The 21488-nt window shown below is 40.6% G+C and overlaps 1 protein-coding gene across 9 annotated transcripts in view; it reads left to right on the top strand.

Moving 5' to 3' along the window:
* Positions 1 to 21488, top strand: part of nlgn1 (neuroligin 1) — a 282639-nt gene that overhangs the window by 259255 nt on the left and 1896 nt on the right. The window lies entirely within an intron of this gene.

Below are 21488 nucleotides of genomic sequence, written 5' to 3'. Positions count from 1 at the left end.
AAACAAAATTGTGATTGGATTGACTTAAAATTCAATTTCTTTGTATATACTGTATCTGTCAGACAGTTAAACACTATTTTAGCTAATCAATAAATATAAACAAGAACAGAAAAGACGTGTTGATTTCATACAAGTTTCTCAGTGGCAATTCATGTAGTAACTCATTCAAAGACAAAGGCAACTAAACTTTACTCCAAATGGGCTGGCGTAAGCCCCCACCTCCTCCGTGTGCCAGTAATTGCCTTGTTTCCACAACAAAAGCGCCTGTTCACACCTTGATGTGGGATATTAGCTAAAAGCTTGGTGTACAACTGACCACTCTTAGGGCACTGTAGGTAGGAGTGATAAGTGACCGTCTTCTGGGTTTTCGAGTGTTAATTCTATACCCTGAAAAATGCCCATGAACTTTAAGGGTTGACATGAGTGCAAGAAAGGATGTGTCTGGGCTCGATATTTATAATAATACATCGTCTGCAAAAAGAGCTATTTTGTTGTACCCCTCCCCCCATAGCAATACCAGTCGAAATTTTTCATATTTGATGATAGCCAAGGGCGGAAGACATCTACGAACTAACTTTTCATTGTAGTTGGAGCGCCACCTTCTGGTAAATGAAGTACATGTTTTCTTCTTTGATGTTTTTCTCGTGGCAGGTTCGCCACATCTCCTTCATATTTACTTGGAAGAGTGGTTAGGCCTTCATGATATTAAAACACGAAGTTTGACATTTTTCGCAAAAAGCTGTTGCCATGGTAATGCCCAGTTTGCCAATACAACAATGCTGATTTTGAGAATGTAAACATGCATGAAAACTCATGAAACTTTGCACACATAGAAGGCCTGGTAAATTAATTAATAATAAATTATACAATTGTTCATCTTTAAAAGATGGGTCGCTACTACCCCCTAGCATATTTTTTAAAAGTTTGTACGCTTCATCTACATCTACGAAAATTGGGTAGTATATGAAACAGGAAGAGACCTACAAAAAAGCCTCTTGGAGCCATATCCTAAATCTTAGAGGAAGTCTGCCATTTTGAATTTACTTTAAAGTTTGGATTCACTCTGACTACAAAAAATGCTGTATCTTGATCCACATGATAATTTCGATTATTCAGTTCCGATGTGCGAGCATCCCAACGTGCCGGTACCACAACGTTGCCAGGGCTGCAAGGGCCCTAGTTATTATTATATTTCCCCGCATTTTATCATATTTTTGACCCCCTAAACATGCATGAAAACTCGTCAAACTTGGCAGTCTCATCAGGCCTGGCGAAAAATTTGATATTTTAAAGTCGCCGTAAACGTCGCAAACAAAATGGCTCTGTAACACCACCTAGAGTGGGAAAATAAAAACCAATCCCGGCCCGTTTGGCCTAGGCCTGCGAAAATTGGCAGGAAAGTGTAGCACCACGAGATGGTCAAAAATTGCAGCCATAGTCTAAAGTGTGCAAGAAGTGAGCTCTGAATTTTGGTATGTCCAATTTTGGACCATTTTTGCACATTTATAGGGTGCATACTTTTGGACTCATGTCTTGGAGGATTCATCCGATTGATTTCAAACTTCGGCCATATCATCTAGAGACCTGGGGCAACAACTGGGAACATTTTTTTGAGTTTTCAATAAACTATATGACGGGGCGGGGCGTACATTTTTTTATTCACCATACAGGAGAAACTCCTTAATAACCCCCCTGCACATGCTCCAAAAAATCCCAAACGTACATCTGTACGTAAAGACCCACGACCTGAAGACATCTCTATGATAATATTCTGTTATATATATATATACATACATATATATATATATATATATATATATATATATATATATATATATATATATATATATATATATATATATAGCGCCATCTAGTGGTGACCAAAAGTGTCATTTTTTTACATTTCTATTTATTGCACAGAGCCCGCTGAACGAATCAGAGTGAAAATTTGTCAGAAAAGCCTCAAGAAATTCATCTTGCTCTACACCGAATATTGTGACTTTTTGACCAAGGGCGTGGCCTTGATGGTGCCGCAAAATCTGATTTGACGTGACAATTAATGCTGTTTTAACTTGACTCAGATCATCCAATCTTCTCGAAATTTTTCATATTTGATGATAGCCAAGGGCTGAAGACATCTATGAACTTATTTTTCATCATAGTGGTAGCGCCACCTAGTGGGTGAAGGAAACACAATTTTTTATAATAGCAGGTTAACCGGGTCCACCTCATCTTTGCTCGGAAGAGTGTTTAGGCCTTTCTAATATTAGCGTACAAAATTTGATTTTTCGTGAAAAGCTGTAGCCATTGCCACACGCAGTTCGCAAAAAAAAAAACCCGCTCATTTTGAACGTCTGAACATGCACGAAATCTCGCGCAACTACATCAGGCCTGGCGAAATCATTAATATATATATCTTTTTTGGGCAATTTGTAAAAAATGGCTCACAAGCGTCCCCTAGAATTTTTTAAAAATCCAGCCCCGGTTGTACGTTTCTTCGAGATCTACAAAAAATTGGTGGTATATGTAAAAGTCCAAGGCCTACAAAAAAGTCTCTTGGAGCCATATGCTAAATCAAACAGGAAGTCTGCTACTTTGAATTAACTTTAAAGTATGAATTTGCTCTGATTACAAAGCTGCTGGAACTTGATCCACATGATAATTTCTTCTAAAAACCTACTAACATTTGATAAAAGTCGAAGCCTGAAGACACCTCTGAACTTATTTTCATCGAAGTGGTAGCGCCACCTACTGGCTAAAGGAAGTACATGTTTTATTCTTTGATCTTTTTCTCCTCGCAGTTTAACCAGGTCGACCTCAGAATTGCTCGGAATACTCTGTAGACCTTCCTGATGTTAAATTACGATATTTGTGATTTTTTGTTAAAAGCCATGTCACTATAGCAACGAGCAGTTCGCAAATAAAACTACTCTGATTTTGACGGTCTAAACATGCATGAAATCTCACAAAACTTTGCACACACATCAGGCCTGGTGAAATGCGTCGTACTTGTTTAAAAAATGGCTCGCTAGCACCCCCTAGAATTTACAATACAATTCATCATCTTACTTTAAAAGCAGCTGTAATGTGATCCACATGATAATAACTTGTCAAAATTTCACACATTTGATGAGAGTCTACACATGAAGACATCTCACCTGAAGACATCTATGAACTAACTTTTCATCGTCGTGGGAGCGCCACCCACTGTCTAAATGAAGTACATGTTTTATTCTTTCATGTTTCTCTCCTGGCCGGTTAGCCAGATCTCATTCCTATTTTCTCAGAAGAGTGTTTATAGGCCTTAATGATGTTAAAACACCAAGTTTGAGATTTTTCACAAAAAGCTGTTGCCATGGTAACACCCAGTTTGCCAATAACACAATGCTGATTTTGAGAATGTAAACATGCATGATAACTCATGAAACTTTCCACACATAGAAGGCTTGGTAAATTAACTAATAATTAATTATTAAATTGTGCAAAAGATGGTTTGCTACCGCCCCCTAGAAAATGTATAAAAAGTGGACCTGGTTGCACGCTTCACCTACATCAACGAAAGTCATCAACGAGGTCTCTTTATATCTGCTGCAGCTCTAGTTATTATTATTATTCTAATGTTGTATCTCATTTTTGGGTCCCTAAACATGCACAAATACTCACCAAATGTCACACATTTATAGGGCCTGGCGAAAATTGCAATATTTCAAAGTCTTTTCAAATTTTCAAAGTCGTCATAAACGATGAAAACAAAATGGCTCTATAGCGCCACCTGGAGAAGGAAAACAAAATAGAATTCCAGCCCGTTTGACCTAGGCCTACGAAAATTGGCAGGCACTCCTCAAGACGTACAAAATAGTCCATTATAGCCATAGTCTACAGTGTACAGTAAGTGAGCAATGAATTTTTGAATGTCCAGTTTTGGACCATTTTTGGACATTTACAGGGTGCATACTTTTGCACCCATGTCCCAAAGGCGTTAGCCGAACTTCGGATATATTTTCTTAAGACCTGGGACAATAACTGGGACATTTTTTTTTGTTTTTGATAAATTATATGACGGGGGCGGGGCATCAATTCGCGTAAATTTTTTCCTTCGCCATACAGGAGAAAAACCTTAATAACTTGACAGATTCCGCTTATCCGCAGGATTATCGGGAAAAATCCTGACCGACTACGCCATTCAACGGGACTTACTTTCCACTTAACCCTCGCTCGTTCTAACGCGAATGCGCGAGGGGACAGGAGCGTTTTCTAGCCGGTGTCGAGAGGAATTCGCCTAGGTTGCTAACTGCCTTTAGATTTGTATAGCCAATCCGATTCTCAGTCATTTAATTATTCTTAATGAGTAACAGAATTAAGAATTACTTAATTCCAGCATGCCCTTGTGAGGATAAGCGGTATAGATAATGGATGGATGGATGATTTTATAAAACAATCTGAATACTTAATATTGTATATCCAAGTAAGCGATATAATGGATATAGATACAATTCTTATTGCCACATTCTCTCCTATGTAGACAACAGGTTGGTTCTCGTTTACTTCCTTTCACATCACATGTGGCATCCTTTGAGAGCAAATGCACATGGGTTATCTGACACACAAAGCAGTTTCTAAGCAACATTTACTGTTTCTATCTCAACATGTAGACTAGACCTGTAGCACTTCTGTGCTTATGTCACTGGGGACTAATTACCTTACGTAACTAGGGGAATAAGAGAAAAACACTTGCATAGGCATCAAACGAATAATTGTAAGGGTATATGGTTTATTTTACTAGGTTCTATGCTTATAAACTTTGTACAGGATTGTCCGAGCTGGCAAGTGTATAGTAGTCAAATGATTCATGTCGACATCTAGCATTTAAAATATGGAATTGCAAATTAGGCGTTTACACTGGGGTCAGAATTGCTCTTCATCTAAGGCGCTTCACCACCGCCGTTATAAAGGCACTGGGGAAAACGCCCGTCTGAAGAGAACAATTGACTATATTTAAAATTCCTCAAAGAATCCATAAAATCTCTTAAAAAGAAATGTGGGAATTAGATCCAAAAGGCAGGTTGTAGGATTTACCGGGGAGAAAACTCGACCAAGTGTCCTTGCATCAACCAGGGCAAAACTTTCCAGTGTTTCCTCATGTAAATATGATTGTCCAGGTTTATTAAAACTTGTGTTTTGACGGGCTAAAACTGGATCTTATGTCATTTATTTTACTTCTGAAGTGGTCTTCAAAGTCCTATAGTGCCTATCCATCTCAGTGTCAGTGAAGAAGGGAACTTAGGACACTCCTAGCTATTTAGAAGCTGTGAAGTTGCAGGGCCTGACCATCGAACAGGGAGTGATTGACTATCCAAGTTCCCTCCTACAGCGATGGGAGGGTGAGACACGATCTGAACCAAAGTGGGGTGTCCTTCCCTTGCCTTTCCTGAAAGAGCAGGAGAGATAACTGACACAACAGCATTGTGCAACACACGCACACATTAGGTCAAGCACAGGGAAAGAACATTGTTAGTTGCAAATACAGAGGTGAAGTGTTGGTAACCTCTCTCTCTCAAAAGATAGAAAGATGGTTGCTTTCTGGCACAAGAAGAAACCAGAAACTGAAAGAAGCATAAGACATTGCACTGATTGCTCACCAAAGTCAAAATTATGTTAACAAAGATAATGACAGTAATGATGATGATGACGTACATTATTACCTGCCTGATTTGTTTGCAGATTCAGGCGACTATGAATAAGATATCCTCTGATTGTAAATGTTTTTTATTTTTTTAAATAAAAATGATCCTACAGTTGAAAATTACAGAAGTGATTTATGTAAGGTGATATGAGAATTTGAGCAAATATGTGATAAGCAGGAGGGGAATGTTAGAATAATTCTACATAAGTTATCCCATATTTACTCTTATGGTGTTGCAAAGCATTTATTCAACAGTATAAACTAGTTTGTGTCATGTAAAGGCCCTGATACACTGTCAGGTTCATCAGATAGACATTTCTGAAAACCACAGAAAATAAACCCGGAAAGCTCGAAGGACCAATTTAAATGTCAGGTTCCTCAGATAGACATTTATGAAAAACACACAAAATAAGGAGATGAAGACACTCTTTGAATTTTAAAGCTTGCAAGGAGAACGGAGAAGAACTGTACAATACAATTCTTACAGGCGTTCTAAAAAAGTCTCTCCATCTCCCTTCATTTCATTCTCACATCCCTACATACATGGGCGTTCCAACTCTAAAGGATGGGGTCAGCATAAGGGCAGTTGAAACGTCTTGTACTTGTCTGTCTATGTGTCTGTATGTAGGTGGAAAATTACTCAATATATGTGTGGTAAGGTCCGCTGATAGTGTAGTGGTACACACGCCTGAGTTGTGTGCGGGCAGCGTGGGATCGATTCCCGCTCAGTGACAGTGTCTATGTGTGCCCTGCGACTGGCTGGCGACCAGTTCGGGGTGTAGTCTGCCTTCGCCCATTGACGGCTGGGATAGGCTCCAGCAACTCCCCGCGACCCTATATAGGATAAGCGGTTTGGAAGATGACATGACATGTGTGGTAAGACATGAGTAGAGAAATCAACAATGTGGCAGGAAATTTCAGCAATCACCTTCATATTAGCAAATGTTATCTTGACTTCTCCTGACCTCCTTTCGATTAGTTTATGAAAGCATCATGAGCAGCAAATGTATGATTATCAAATGATTGTAATTATTATATGAATGATTGCTCCCATATTTCCCCCTGAAAATCCTTCATTTGCCCCATAGCCATTGCTCCCAAAGGCTTTATTCCATTGAATCCTAAATACGGCACTAAAAGCAGGATCTCATAGTCGTAGCCGTAACCGTAATCGAAACCGGAATCGTAAACGCGCCCATAGGCATATGGAGGCTATTTAGAAATCATAATTATTCTCGTAGACATGTGGGGGCTCAAGGAAAAGATTACCAATGGCCGTTACATAATCAACCTTCCTCGTCATCAGTACGATCAGCGTCCCACCATCAGCATCGTGCCATAGAGCAGAGGGTAAATTTAATGAATTTTAGAGTTTGTAGGGGCGATAGCAGACAAGACGAGACGGAGAACCAGTGCGCAAAAGTAGGGAATACAACAACATCCACACAACATAATAATAACTGCAACCACAGTTATAGAAACCAAGATAGAGAAGACCACATGCTTATATTTGCCAAACATCTTTTCCCACCACTCGACCCAGGCAGAGGTGGACACGCCCGAGTGCTCCTTCATCCTTTGGTTCGGGGTGCGCAGGCCTTCAATGGCCCTGGTGAGTGACCCAACCGGGGCTGTGTTGTTAGGAATGAACGTACAACACTGGTCACCAAACATTGCGCAAACACCACCTCTTTCAGCCAGGAGCATGTCGAGCGCAATGCGGTTATATAGCTTGTTACCACCACACCACCACCACACTCGCTGCGTGGCAGTAGTGCCACCGTCTGGTTCACAACAGTCCTACACCATGTAGAATGTAGTACTCCCACTTTATTAGTAGTTCCTGTGAGGTTAACACAAGTAAAATTAACTGCAATATCAGTGGAAAAAATAGGCTTGTCCTTTGTCGGTTTGGTTATAGGATAAACAGTTCCAAGATGAGCAAACAATGTTTGGAGTAAACTTAGTCATAACCTCGAGGAGACATTCTCGTAGAATGTATGCTGGAATGACCCTCAACAAGGGTCTAGGACCCATACATGTAACACAACTAAAATTAGCAGCTTGCGCTGCAGTCTCCGTTAACAAAAGCAAATTGTTACCTACTTGCAAAACATCAGTGACTGTCAAGATTGTCATCAACAGAAAATTTCTCAACTTCATCAAGATTCCAGAAGTTCGATTCACAGGGACTTGAACAGCTTTTAAGGAGTCAGCCAGAACATAAGACACGCAAACAGTAATAGCCTGGTAAGGCTTCGGCCCATGGATGTATGGGCTTAAATACAACGTAATACAAGGGTCATTGCCATCTTTATCATTGGTGCAACTCCAATTAGTGGTATTTATAGTCAATTGAATACCCATGATGAAATGAGTTAACTTGATATAAAGGCGAAGAATTTTTGCACAACGGTCAGTAGTCGAATCAGTCCAGTCCCTTTCCGCTACTACAGCAGACCATACTCTAAACCTAGCCAATAAGTACCAAACATATGACCGACCATAACTTTGTGTGTTGTACACATGAGCCTTACCATAAGACTCAAGACCGAAATTTGTCAAAGTAATCTGAGACCATGGTATGACAAAAGTCGTAATGTTATTAATGGGGAGGAAAACAATAGTCTCCTTTTCAGGGACAACATCGTTTCGAGTGCAAGTTGAGAAGTTCATATTTCTAGGATACCTATAGTATGTTACCAACCCAGACTTTGAAACCGCAGATCTATCGCTTGAATCAATTGCATTTGTTATTGACCTAGGAAGGTTTAGGTATCCTTGTAAGGACCCCTCGGATTCGTTAATTAATTAAGCCGGAGTAACTATTAGTTCTCAATAATGATACTACGCCCTGGTGGTAAGGGGGTAACTGTACTTTCACATAAGAAGGTTGAGTGGATAGAAATAATTATGATTTCATAAAAATGACAAAGAGATCAAATTTAAGAGATTTAATGAAAATAGTAATAATTCAAACAATGATTATCAATCAATAATCATTCCAGCTTTACGTGGAATACAATCAGTAATCAGATAAATCACACGTTGGAATTATTACAGAAAAAGTCCCAACAAGATTAAGTCATCAAACAGTTACAATCTTTGATAGAAAGTAAAATTGTAATGAACAGTAATGGTTGAATGCGATTAAATACTAAGTCTAATGTCGGTGAACTTCAAGGTGATCAGTCTACACAAAGTCTAATTATTGACAAGATAATTTTGGTAAAACGAAGAATTAAAGACGCTCGACTGGCTCAATCTATCTGCGCGATAGTATGTCTCTTCCAGAGAATTACCTTATCATTATCATAATTTAGAGATGTCCAAAAACAAGAAGTCATTTCTGCTGAGCAAAAGTTGCAAAGTGGAAAAAAGACTTAAGTTTTTCTTCCTCCGTTGAAGACGTCTTACACACACTTCTGCACCACACACCTTTTGGTTGAGAAAGAGCTGTTGCTTCGAGAAGCATCTATTTACTCAATGTTTTGCAAAACCCATGGCAACATGTACTTCTACTGCCGAGAAAAGACGTAGTTCTTCTCGAACTGCTGACAATCTGTTTCTTGTTCTGCTTTCCGAGAAATCATAGCATCATTGTCGAGAAAGGGTGTTGTTCCCCTTTTGAGTTGCTGACCATCTTTTTCCCGTTAAGGCCTCGCAACTAAGGACATTTTGTTCTTATTCAATAGTTCACTAAGTTAGACTTTTGACAAAATACATTTCACTTCTCATGCTTAAGCAATAAAACATAATAAAATAATGTTAACACAACCATTGTAACAGTCACCTCTCATGTAGACAAAATGTTTTGACATTAGTTACATTTTCTTTACACATGTGATATTTCTGAGAGTGATAATACACATGGGCTAATTATCCCTAATCGCTGTTACAAGCAATATCTATTCTAAGTAAGATAAACATTCACGTTGCTAATGATTTACAACAATTGTTCATTGAAAAGGGTTGTTCAAAAAAAAAGACCCAACACAGTAATCATACTGTATTGTTTTAAGAATAAAACTTAATCTCAGTCAAAGGCATTTGTATCATAACATGCTTTTCATCAATTTGTCATTGTCATTGGTAATGTAATCTTGACAACTTCAATATTACATTCGTATCCATAAGTGCTGCATTGAACTTGACTTGGTATATAAAGTGTATTATGCTTAAGGCCTGGCCTGCTCTGGCGACCCCTGGTGTCCAAATTTGGAATTGCAGTTCCAAGCCAATTGTAATTCCTTTCCTTCCTAGGGTTTAGCCCATAACGTCTTATTTTGTGTCCGCTGATAGTGTAGTGGTGCACACGCCTGAGTTGTGTGCGGGCAGCGTGGGATCGATTCCCGCTCAGTGACAGTGTCTATGTGTGCCCTGCAACTGGCTGGCGACCAGTTCGGGGTGTAGTCTGCCTTCGCCCATTGACGGCTGGGATAGGCTCCAGCAACTACCCGCGACCCTATATAGGATAAGCGGTTTGGAAGATAACGTCTTATTTTGTACCATCATTTCACCTAACGTGGCGCACGCCATCCGACAGTAGGGTGTCTTGAAATACTTCACTGACCGTCTGGTGTTTTCAGATACTATAAACCTGCACCCACCTTATGTCAGACTTTCCCTTTGGTTGGTAACTCAGTCGCGATGACCTTCTTCCAATGGGTGGGATGTATCCACGTTTTCCTTTCAGCAATTTTTACGGCGGTTGGCGTGGTTCGTAATACTTACAAAGGGCCTTCCCACTTTGGAAAGTGCCAATGCTTCCTTTTGTCGCTTCGGATCAGTACCCAGTTGCCTGGAACAACCAGATGAACCTGTTGGTAAGAAGCACATTTGTCTTCGGGCACTTTCAATTCATCTCTTTTTTCCAAGGATTCCCGCATGTGATTGGCGAGGTTGGCTTCATTATCCAACTCCCACTGTGTACTATGGCCTACCAAACAATGTTTCAAATGGCGTGAGATCTACGGTACTTGTAATATTGATGTAAAACTTGACCAGGTCTACACATTGTGTCCACGGCCTATGTGTTTCTTCCATGCATTTTTTCAGTCGGTACTTAATTGTTCCATTCATTTTTTCCACCAATCCTGCACTTTGTGAATGATAAGAGCAATGGTGTTTTGAATTAATATGGAATATATGCTCTATTTTTTCAATTATTCTATCAACAAAATGTGTTCCGTTATCACTATATATGGTTTCAGGGACGCCGTAGCGTGGTATAATGCCTTTACATAATGCTTTAGCTACTGTCATCGCATCAGGTTGCTTAGCCGGGAATATTTCTACCCGTTTTGAAAAGGCATCAATGATGACTAAACAATAATGTTTTCCTTCACTTTTGTTAAATTCAATGAAATCCATATGTATTCTCTGGAATGGATATGTAGCTTGAGGAAACTGACCGCGCTTCGGACGCAAATTTCCTTGCGGATTATGTCGAGCTCGGGTCAAACAAGCCTTACAAAAAGTTTCTTTTGAAAATAAGTCGTATAATGCCTTTGTACGATGGACAGCATCCGCCCATGAGAATTCCCATGACTCAACACCACTGCCCACTTGAAAAGATTTTTTGGCAGGATAGGCTTGTTATCTGTTCTAACATAAACCCCATTTTCCAATGTAGCTCCTTTATTTTGCCACATTGTCTGCTCTCGGACTGGGCTTTGTTGTTGCATATCACGCTGAGTGTCATATTGTAAAATGTTGTCTTGTAGCTTACACCCAGCAGTACCCAAAAAGGGCCCGGTAGCTGCTTCTTTCGCTGTTGTCTGCAAACGCATTACCTAATGTGATGTCGTCATTGCCTGTTGTGCTGTGCATATGGCAATCTGATGAGGTAACTGAACAGCATTCAATAAGTTTGTCAAAATTTCAGCATGTGTGACAGGTTTTCCCGTGGACGTTATCATACCTCTATTTTTCCAAGATTGCGCAAATACATAACACGTACAAAAGGCATACTGATTGTCAATATAAATTGTAACCACTTTTCCTTTCATTTACTTGCATGCCTCTGGTAATGCAACCAGCTCAGCTGCCTGAGCTGAAAAATGGGAAGGGAGTGGTTCCGCTTTTAACACGGCTGTCTGTGAGATGACCGCGAAGCCTGTTTGTGTTTTACCAAAACAATTTTTCTTTGATGAACCATCCACAAAGAGGACAATTCATGTTTGTAGAGGTTGGTTTTTCAAATCCAAACTACATTTTGTTGTTTGGTCTGCCAATTTCTGACAATCGTATCGATCACCATCCTCAGAAGTGGCAACAGTGTGGCTGGATCCAAAACCGTGCATCTCTCCAAAGTGTGGTGTGGTTGCGACAACAATATCGCCATGCAAGACAAATGTCTAGCTGGAGATAAAACATCATATTTGTCTGCAGGAGCAAAGCCGCCACGGCACGGGGAACTTTTAAGGTCAACGGCTGAAACATTACAATTGAGGAACTGCACTCCACAGCGAGTGGTGATGCAATCACAGCCCTCACATCAATGAGGAAGTGCACAAGCCACACTGTCAAGTCTTGAAGAAAAGTAAGACAATGGTCATAACTTTTCTCCATATTTTTGCGAGACGACATATGTCATAAATTCTCCTTTACAATCAACCATTGGTATAAACAGCTTTGAATAGTCCAGCAGAGCTATCGTGGTACTTGATACCAGCATCTGCTTAATTTCACAGAAAGCATTCTCAGCTTCCGTTGTCCAATTCAACAATGATGACATTTTTAGATCCTTTTGGAACATTATTTTAGATAGAGGAGCTCAGATTTCCGCATAATTAGGAATCCATCCTCTACAGTAATTTGTAAGTACATCATTTACTCCTTTGTTCGCAGTTTGTGTGCTTGCAAAATAGCCAATTTTCTATCCTCTAAAATTGTTCTGCCTCCCTTGCTCAAATTGTGGCCTAAATATTTCACTTACTGTTTCCACAATTGCAATTTATTTTTGCTAACCCTATGGCACTCGCTGGCCAAATATTTCAGTAATGCAACAGTGCCTTTTCTGCAAGTATCCAAATCAGACACCACCAGTACATCATCCACATACACTATGATTTGACTTCCCGCCGGAGGGTTAAATTTGGCCATGCTGGCCGTCATTACTTGAGAGTAAGTATTTGGGCTTTCAGAATATCCCTGCAATAATTGGGTGAAAGTACTTTTTTCCTTTAAATGTAAATGCAAACCAAAATTGACTGTCCTCTGCCACAGGGGCAGAGAAGAATGCATTGCTAATGTAAACCACTGTGAAAACACAGCATTCGGACTTAGATTATTTAATAGTGTATGTGGATCAGGCACACATGGTGTATGTTGTAAGACTGCTGCATTAACAGCCTGTAAACCTTGAACCAATCCCCAACCTAAGGATGTGGGAGCTTTTTTCCTAACCCTTCTTTTATAATGTGCCAATCAGTTGCATTTCGTTTGAACAAATGCTCCCACGTGGTTTCACTGTTGGTCAAAACCTTTAAACAGAGAGGAACAAATCACTCCCTGTAAAGTATCTGGAGTTTTTCTGTCAATTTCACTCCTGCTGTTGCTGTTGCAATGCCAACTGAATACAGATAGTCAATAGTGATTTTTGCCAGAGTGGCTTGAGTTACTTTGGACTCATATTTTTTGTCAGGGCCTTGAGTTTGTTTATACCATTTGTTACATATAGCACATCATTATCCATTTTGCTGTTGTCCAATCATTTTCAGGCCCTTTTCCAATAATACGTCACACACAGTTGATGGGGGTTTGTTTGACACATCCACTGTATAATAATAAAATGCTGGTGTGTGACCCATTATGGCATTCAGTAGATTTTGCTGTAATTCTTCCATCAATGCTAATCATCCATCCATCCATCCATTATCAATACAGCTTATCCTCACAAGGGTCGCGGGGCGTGCTGGAGCCTATCCCAGCTGTCTTTGGGCAGCAGGTGGGGGACACCCTGAATTGATTGCCAGCCAATCGCAGGGCACACTGAGACAAACATCCGCTTTCACAATCACACCTAGGGGCAATTTAGAGTGTCCAATCAACTTACCATGCATGTTTTTGGAATGTGGGAGGAAACCGGAGTACCCGGAGAAAACCCACGCAGGCACGGGGAGAACATGCAAATTCCAGACAGGGAGGCGGGAGCCAGGATCGAACCCACGACCTCTGAACTGTGAGGCGGACGTGCTAACCAGTCGCCCAATGCTAATCAATCAATGCTAAACCTAGTAATAACAGGCCATCACTTCCCACTAAATTTAGAGGACAGTCTGGCACCATTAGCACAGGTAATCTGCAAGTTTGACCTAGTGGATCTCTTATCCACACAGGTTTTGTTACAGGAAACACAAAGAGCCGTTCTGACAAACACATTTGCTCCAGATAAACTGGACCCAGGAATGTCCTCTCTGCATGCAGTCTACAAACTCCTTTGTCATATTTTCGATTTTCGATTCGCCATGTGCCATTAGCTCAATTTTTGGTTTCATTACATCAATGGCAAATATTTCTTGCAGATTTAATTCTACATTTTCTTCTGTCACTAAATTTTCCTCATGTGATGCAGACTGTTGGGAAGTGGTCACGTGATATGTGACCTTTTTTAATCGCAGCACCAGTTACTTCACTAGTGTTGGCGCCACGTTTTTTGCCAATCATATTACCTTGCCAATCATATTACCTTTTTCTAATGCAAAAGCATCCGCCTTCTTTTTTTTACTTTGCAGCACTCTTTCTGCATGCAGTGCCTGATTTACATATTGCTCAAGACTACCAGTGGCTTTATCAACACAATGTTTGTCTACCCACTGTTTTATAGCATCAGATGAAAAAGCATGCATTATCCTCAGGAATGCCACTATTTGCTTTGAAACATGCTGTTATCCTAATTCTGTAGTCTTCAAATTCCTTTTTTTTTTTTTTTTTTTCCCATTTGGGCTACTATCATCCAAACCTCAGTATACACGTAACCATCTTTATGCATGTTATTTATTTTTTTATTTTTTTCATATTTACACCTTGCCTTAATTTTATCCTGCAGGTTGATTATTTTTAATGTATTTATTCATTTATTTTTTAGGATGGCCAGAAAAGTTGTATTTTGTTATCCATAGATGTAGGTGTTTTATTTTTGAAGAATATTAACTCTCTACAAATGTCCAATCTTTGTATGTCATTTTTTTTGGCCATCAAAAAAAACATCTTTATTTTTAATGGAGCCATCAGTGATTAAATGATCTTTTTTTTAAATTTATATTTTATTGTCTTTTACAGTCATACAGTACACAAGGACTAACAAAATAATCTATACAATGCCCCCACTCAACAACCATTTGCCCATCATTCCCCTTAATTACCAGGCCTTTACATTTGTTCACTGTAATACCATCCATCCATCCATCCATCCATCCATCCATCCATTATCTCCCGCTTATCCGAAGTCGGGTCGCGGAGGCAGCAGCTTCAGCAGGGAAGCCCAGACTTCCCTCTCCCCAGCAACATCCTCCAGCTCTTCCGGAAGGATCCCAAGGCGTTCCCAGGCAAGCCGGGAGACATAGTCTCTCCAGCGTGTTCTGGGTCGTCCTCGGGGTCTCCTGCCGGTGGGACATGCCCGGAACACCTCACCAGGGAGGCGTCCAGGAGGCATCCTAATCAGATGCCCGAGCCACCTCAACTGGCTCCTCTCGATGCGGAGGAGCAGCGGCTCGACTCTGAGTCCCTCCCGGATGGCCGAACTTCTCACCCTATCTCTAAGGGAGAGCCCAGACACCCTGCGAAGGAAACCCATTTCGGCCGCTTGTATCCGAGATCTTGTTCTTTCGGTCATGACCCACAGCTCATGACCATAGGTGAGAGTAGGAACGTAGATCGACCGGTAAATTGAGAGCTTCGCCTTTCGGCTAAGCTCCTTCTTCACCACGACAGACCGATACAGGGTCCGCATCACAGCAGACGCTGCACCGATCCGCCTGTCGATCTCCCGTTCCATCTTACCCTCACTCGTGAACAAGACCCCAAGATACTTGAACTCCTCCACTTGGGGCAGAATCTCATCCCCGACCTGGAGAGGGCACGCCACCCTTTTCCGACTGAGGACCATGGTCTCAGATTTGGAGGTGCTGATCTTCATTCCGACCGTTTCACACTCGGCTGCGAACCGCTCCAGCGAGAGTTGGAGATCGCGGCTTGAAGAAGCCAACAGTACTACATCATCTGCAAAAAGCAGAGATGCAATACTGAGGCCACCAAACCGGACCCCCTCGACACCTCGGCTGCGCCTAGAAATTCTGTCCATAAAGGTTATGAACAGAATCGGTGACAAAGGGCAGCCTTGGCGGAGTCCAACGCCCACAGGAAACGAATCCGACTTACTGCCGGCAATTTGGACCAAACTCTGGCATCGGTGGTACAGGGACCGGACAGCCCTTATCAGGGGGCTCGGTACCCCGTACTCCCGAAGCACCCCCCACAGAACTCCCCGAGGGACACGGTCGAACGCCTTCTCCAAGTCCACAAAACACATGTAGACCGGTTGGGCAAACTCCCATGCACCCTCGAGGACCCTGCTGAGGGTGTAGAGCTGGTCCACTGTTCCACGGCCAGGACGAAAACCACATTGCTCCTCCTGAATCCGGGATTCGACCTTCCGACGGACCCTCCTCTCCAGCACCCCTGAATAGACCTTGCCGGGGAGGCTGAGGAGTGTGATCCCTCTGTAATTGGAGCACACCCTCCGGTCCCCCTTCTTAAAAAGGGGGACCACCACCCCGGTCTGTAATACCTATTGACAATAACATTTTTTAACATGAACCAACTAAGTAACCAAGTAGTAAACTCAATCAAAGCAGGATAAAGAATAGTTAAACAAAATAAAAATAAAAAAATAAACAAATTGAGTAGCTTTAAACCAGGTTGGTAAGTAGTCTTTTCCCCCTAACAAAACATTTTAGGTACATCCTAAACAAAATCTGATCTATATTGTCTAACATATGACAACCATCGTTTCCAGATCTTATTAAATTTATCCACTTCCAATCTAAGAAATGCAGTCTTCTTCTCCATGTTATAAATCCCCAGCATCACATCTATCCATTCATCCACCTCAGGTGCCCGATTATTTCGCCATCTTCTGGTTATTCCTTTTTTAGCTGCCAATAACATGATCCTCATCATTGTATAGTCTTCACTTTTACTTAAATTCAGAGTGTCTTGGTTCCCTAAATACATAATTTCGAATGTATTTGGAATCTTTGTTTTCATAATCACTTTAATAACCTTATTTACATCTCTCCAGTATTGACTTATCAAGGGGCATCCCCAGAAACCATGGAAGTGATCCACTCTCACCACAAGACCTCTACCATTTGGTTTCTCCATATTTTCTCTGCGCAGGTGTTGCAAAGTACCGTATAGTATTTTTCCAGCCGTACTCCCTCCAGAAATTTGAGTTCGTAATTTTCCACTGGCCTTTATTTATTTTTTTCCAAACCTTAGCAATCAGCTCTATATTCGCTTCTCTCTCCAATCTTTCTTTCACATATTCCATGCTGTGTGTTTTTAAATCCTCTAGAATATTATACAGTTTCAAAACTGCTTTCTGTATCTGTGTTCCATACGCCTCTATCATAATTGATATAATAGGAGGCCATGAAAAATCTAAGTTCACCCTACTAATTTCTTTCCTCAGATAGTGGGATAACTGCAGATATCTGTAAAAATCCTGATTATGCAAATTATATTTGTCTTTTAACTCTTGAAAACTCACAACAGCATGAGTGTTTATAACCTCCCAGTGCATCTTTGGACGGTTTTCCCATAATCTGTACATGGTATCCATCTTGTTGGGTGTAAAATCAATATCATAAGAAATCCATCTCAAGAACCTACGATAGCTTGATAGATTATATTTTTTAATAATCTCTATCCATCTTGTTACCGATATCCCTAGCCATGGATTCACTTTTCGTTTGTAGAAGGAATTTAGGTTTTCATCAAATATAATAGCCCGAATTTGGAGAGGGGGGCTTGGGGGGGGGTGAAGGGTGGCTGTAGTACTCCTACTTCTATTTCTTTCCATTTTGCAGAGTAATCAGGAATACACAGGCTCAACAAAATTCTCAGTTGCGTTGGCTAAAAGTAACTTTTCAAACAGGGTAGCACTAGACCTCCTCGCGTTTTTGCTAATTGCAATGTTTATTGTATTTCATTCTTGGTCTAGCCCCTTGCCATATAAATCCAGATATCATTTTGGTCCACACTTTAAATTCTTAACTTGATATTTATATTGGAAGATTATGAAAAAGGCATAACAGTCGGGGTAAAACGTTCATCTTAATAACATCCACTCTCGAGGCCAAACTCAAATATGGTATTATGTTCCATTTACCCAAGTCGTTTTTTATCTTAGAAATTATTAAATCATAATTTGCTGACTTTAGTTTTCCAAGATCTTTTGGTAAATTAATACCCAAGTACTTCATAGATTTCCTTATCCAATCAATATTGTACCTCTGTCTTATGTATTGGTTTGGATCATAATTAAACGTCATGACTTGGGTCTTTTGTACATTAACTTTATACCCCGAAAGCTTACCAAATTCTTCGAAAGAATTCATCAATGTGGGCAAACATGAGTTAGGGTTCTCCAGATAAATCAAGATATTGTCTGCAAACATTGCTATCTTCTGCTGCGTCCCTGCCATATCAATACCTTTGATGCCGTCATTTTGTTTTATCCATGGCTTAATGGCTCTAGAAAAATCGCAAACAGTAGGGGGCTTACCAAACATCCCTGTCTGGAACCTCTCTCAAGTTTAATGACTTTAGACAAACTTCCATTCATCTTGATCCTTGTTATAGGATTAGTATTTAAAGTCTGAATGCTTTTTATACATCTTTCGTGAAAGTTAAACCTCTTCATTTCTTTGTATAAAAAATCCCACCTCACAGAATCAAATGCTTTTTCTGTATCCATTCCTAACATTAGAGCCTCCAATTTCCTGTCCTCAATATGTTTCATAATGTGCAAAGTATGACGAATATTATCATTGGTTTGCCTATGTTTTATAAATGCCGTTTGATCTAAACTAATAATTTCTGGTCAAATGTTTACCATATGCCGTGCTAAAATTGCTGTGAACAGTCTATAGTCGACATTGAGCACACTTATTGGTCTATAATTCGAACAAATTATTTTATCTTTAGCCCCCTTTGCAATTACAGATATTAGCGCTTCTCTCCAAGAATCAGGAATTGCTCCCTCTTTCAATATTCAATTAAAGTTTCGGTGTAAAAATGGTGTCAAAGTTTTTCTAAAAACTTAATACCATCCTGAAATAAAACCACCGGCCCTGGGACTTTTAGTATTTTTAAATTTAGAAATTGCTATATTTACTTCTCTTGTAGTTATTCTGTTCTTCTCCAACTTGAGGTAAAATTAAGCCACTTAGAAACTCATCGATTTGGGAATCATTACAGTCAAAAACCTGGGAGTACAACTTGCTATAGTAATGTTCAAAGCATTTATGAATTTCTTCTATTTTATACAACACCAAGTTTGTTTCCGGATCTTTCATCTTATAGACAAACCTTGACGCCAATCTTTGCATGTTAATCCCTGTTTTGGATCCTTTAAACGAATATTTTTACTGTTTGTTGCGCCCATATTGGAGTCAGTGGTTCACCTAGAGTGACTGTACTGACTTTTCCCTTTAACAGTGTGGCAATTACTTTCTGTCTGAGGTAATTCTCAAGCTTCTACCAAAAGTGGCGGAGAATTCTTGCCTCTGCTTCCTCAGACAGTTGCCACTCCAAAATCCTGTTCAGAATGAGGCAGTCAACCTCCACTCACACTTTTGCACATTCACTCCTTTTTACGGGTACAAGGCCCGTTGCCCTTTCCCCTGTTTAAAGATTACTCGGTCTACTCAATAGTGACTAGTATTCTCGAGGTTTGTTTCATGGCTTTACAGGTTACTTCTGTCTCATAAGTGCGACACACTCAAACCAAGCCTATCTGTGAGTATCCTACTCACCAGAATTGTCTTCACTCCTTCGGTATCCCATCAACCCTCAGTTCTCAGACGGAGAGCCGAGACCCAGTCCTGGAAAGGGTCTGAAGCGCCGTGGCCACGGTCTTTACCTGGATTTCGACTCCGCTCCTGGAAGCCTCAGGTCTCTTGAGATCCGGCTCGAAAGACCAATTTAAATGTCAGGTTCCTCAGATAGACATTTATGAAAACCACACAAAATAAGGAGATGAAGACACTCTCTTTGAATTTTAAAGCTTGCAAGAAGAACGGAGAAGAACTGTACAATACTATTCTTACAGGCGTTCTAAAAAAGTCTCTCCATCTCCCTTCATTTCATTCTCACATCCCTACATACATGGGCGTTCCAACTCTAAAGGATGGGGTCAGCATAAGGGCAGTTGAAACGTCTTGTACTTGTCTGTCTATGTGTCTGTATATAGGTGGAAAATTACTCAATACATGTGTGGTAAGACATGAGTAGAGAAATCAACAATGTGGCAGGAAATTTCAGCGATCACCTTCATATTAGCAAATGTTATCTTGACTTCTCCTGACCTCCTTGCGATTAGTTTATGAAAGCATCATGAGCAGCAAATGTATGATTATCAAATGATTGTAATTATTATATGAATAATTACTCGCACATACACCAAACCGACGTCGGAGGTTGTGAAGCGTCGTGGCTTCTTTAAGCGCCGTCTGATTGGTGTAGCGGCCACCGTCGTAGTGTCGTAACCCGCCTGTAAGCGTCTTGGGGGTGTTTACGTATGTTGAATCAGCGTCGCCAGTCGTGACATTTGGTCACTCTTATTGGCTGTTAGCTAGCAAATCAGCACTTGGAGCACCAATGGGATGTCACAAATGCGGATAAACAGTGAGCACACCTTCGTTGCCTTAATCTTCTTACAAGTGCAAGAGCGGGGGTTGACAATGTAAGTATTTCACAATACCGTGTCAAGAACGTGAGGGTTTATATCGCGTGGGAGTTCATCGTGAGCGAAGAATACAGCTGAATCCATTGTTTACGTTGTTATAATCCGCCCCCGGCCAACTAACAATGAGAAATAGTGACTATCGCCACCGATGGTATGGAAGGTTATTACATCTTATGCATGTGCAGAAGGTACTTTAATGGTCAGCGTCGCTGTCTGTCGTTGCGGTGTGTTTTGCCAGCGTGACGTGCCAACAGCCGGCTGGACACCACAGGGGGTAAGCGTCTGTCACTGTTGGTTAACATTGTTTTGTTGTATCAGGGCCTTAAGATTGAAGTTGTCTGTGAAGAAAGCAGAGCATGACACATGAACCCTTATCTCAAGAGAGCAGCTGGAACAAACTGCAGTGGTCTGTTTGACCAATTTGTGTTTATGTTATTGTTAGTGCAAGCATTCCTATCTGTGATTTACATTTTTATTTTTATTTTTAACCCTTAGAGCAACTGTCTATGTGACCAGGAACCACCCTTTTGTAAATAAAAAGAGAGGCCACGACAGAGTGTGTTTAGAGTGGTAGGAGGTTTGTAACAAAGCACATCTCTGTCCGTTATCCTAGCGATTGAAAGTGTTAATTAAATTCTCGTCTTCCTTCCTTGTGTGATGTTTTATTAAATGCTCAAGGTTGACTAAACCTGACAGCATGTCTTCCAAACAAACGTAGTAGTGTCACGCCACTTTCACTCAATGCGTGCTCCCGCAGCCACGGGATAAAATGTTTTCAGGGGTGAGTACTTTGGCACAACACCTGAAAGAGGAATCGAAAATGAGAAC

The sequence above is a fragment of the Filicampus tigris genome, chromosome 12 (assembly GCF_054856515.1).
Source record: "Filicampus tigris isolate MCC_2025a chromosome 12, RoL_Ftig_1.0, whole genome shotgun sequence".
NCBI classification, from domain to species: Eukaryota; Metazoa; Chordata; class Actinopteri; order Syngnathiformes; family Syngnathidae; genus Filicampus; species Filicampus tigris.
The sequence above is the reverse complement of the archived record's forward strand: the minus strand, read 5'-3'. Positions and strand labels throughout refer to the sequence as shown.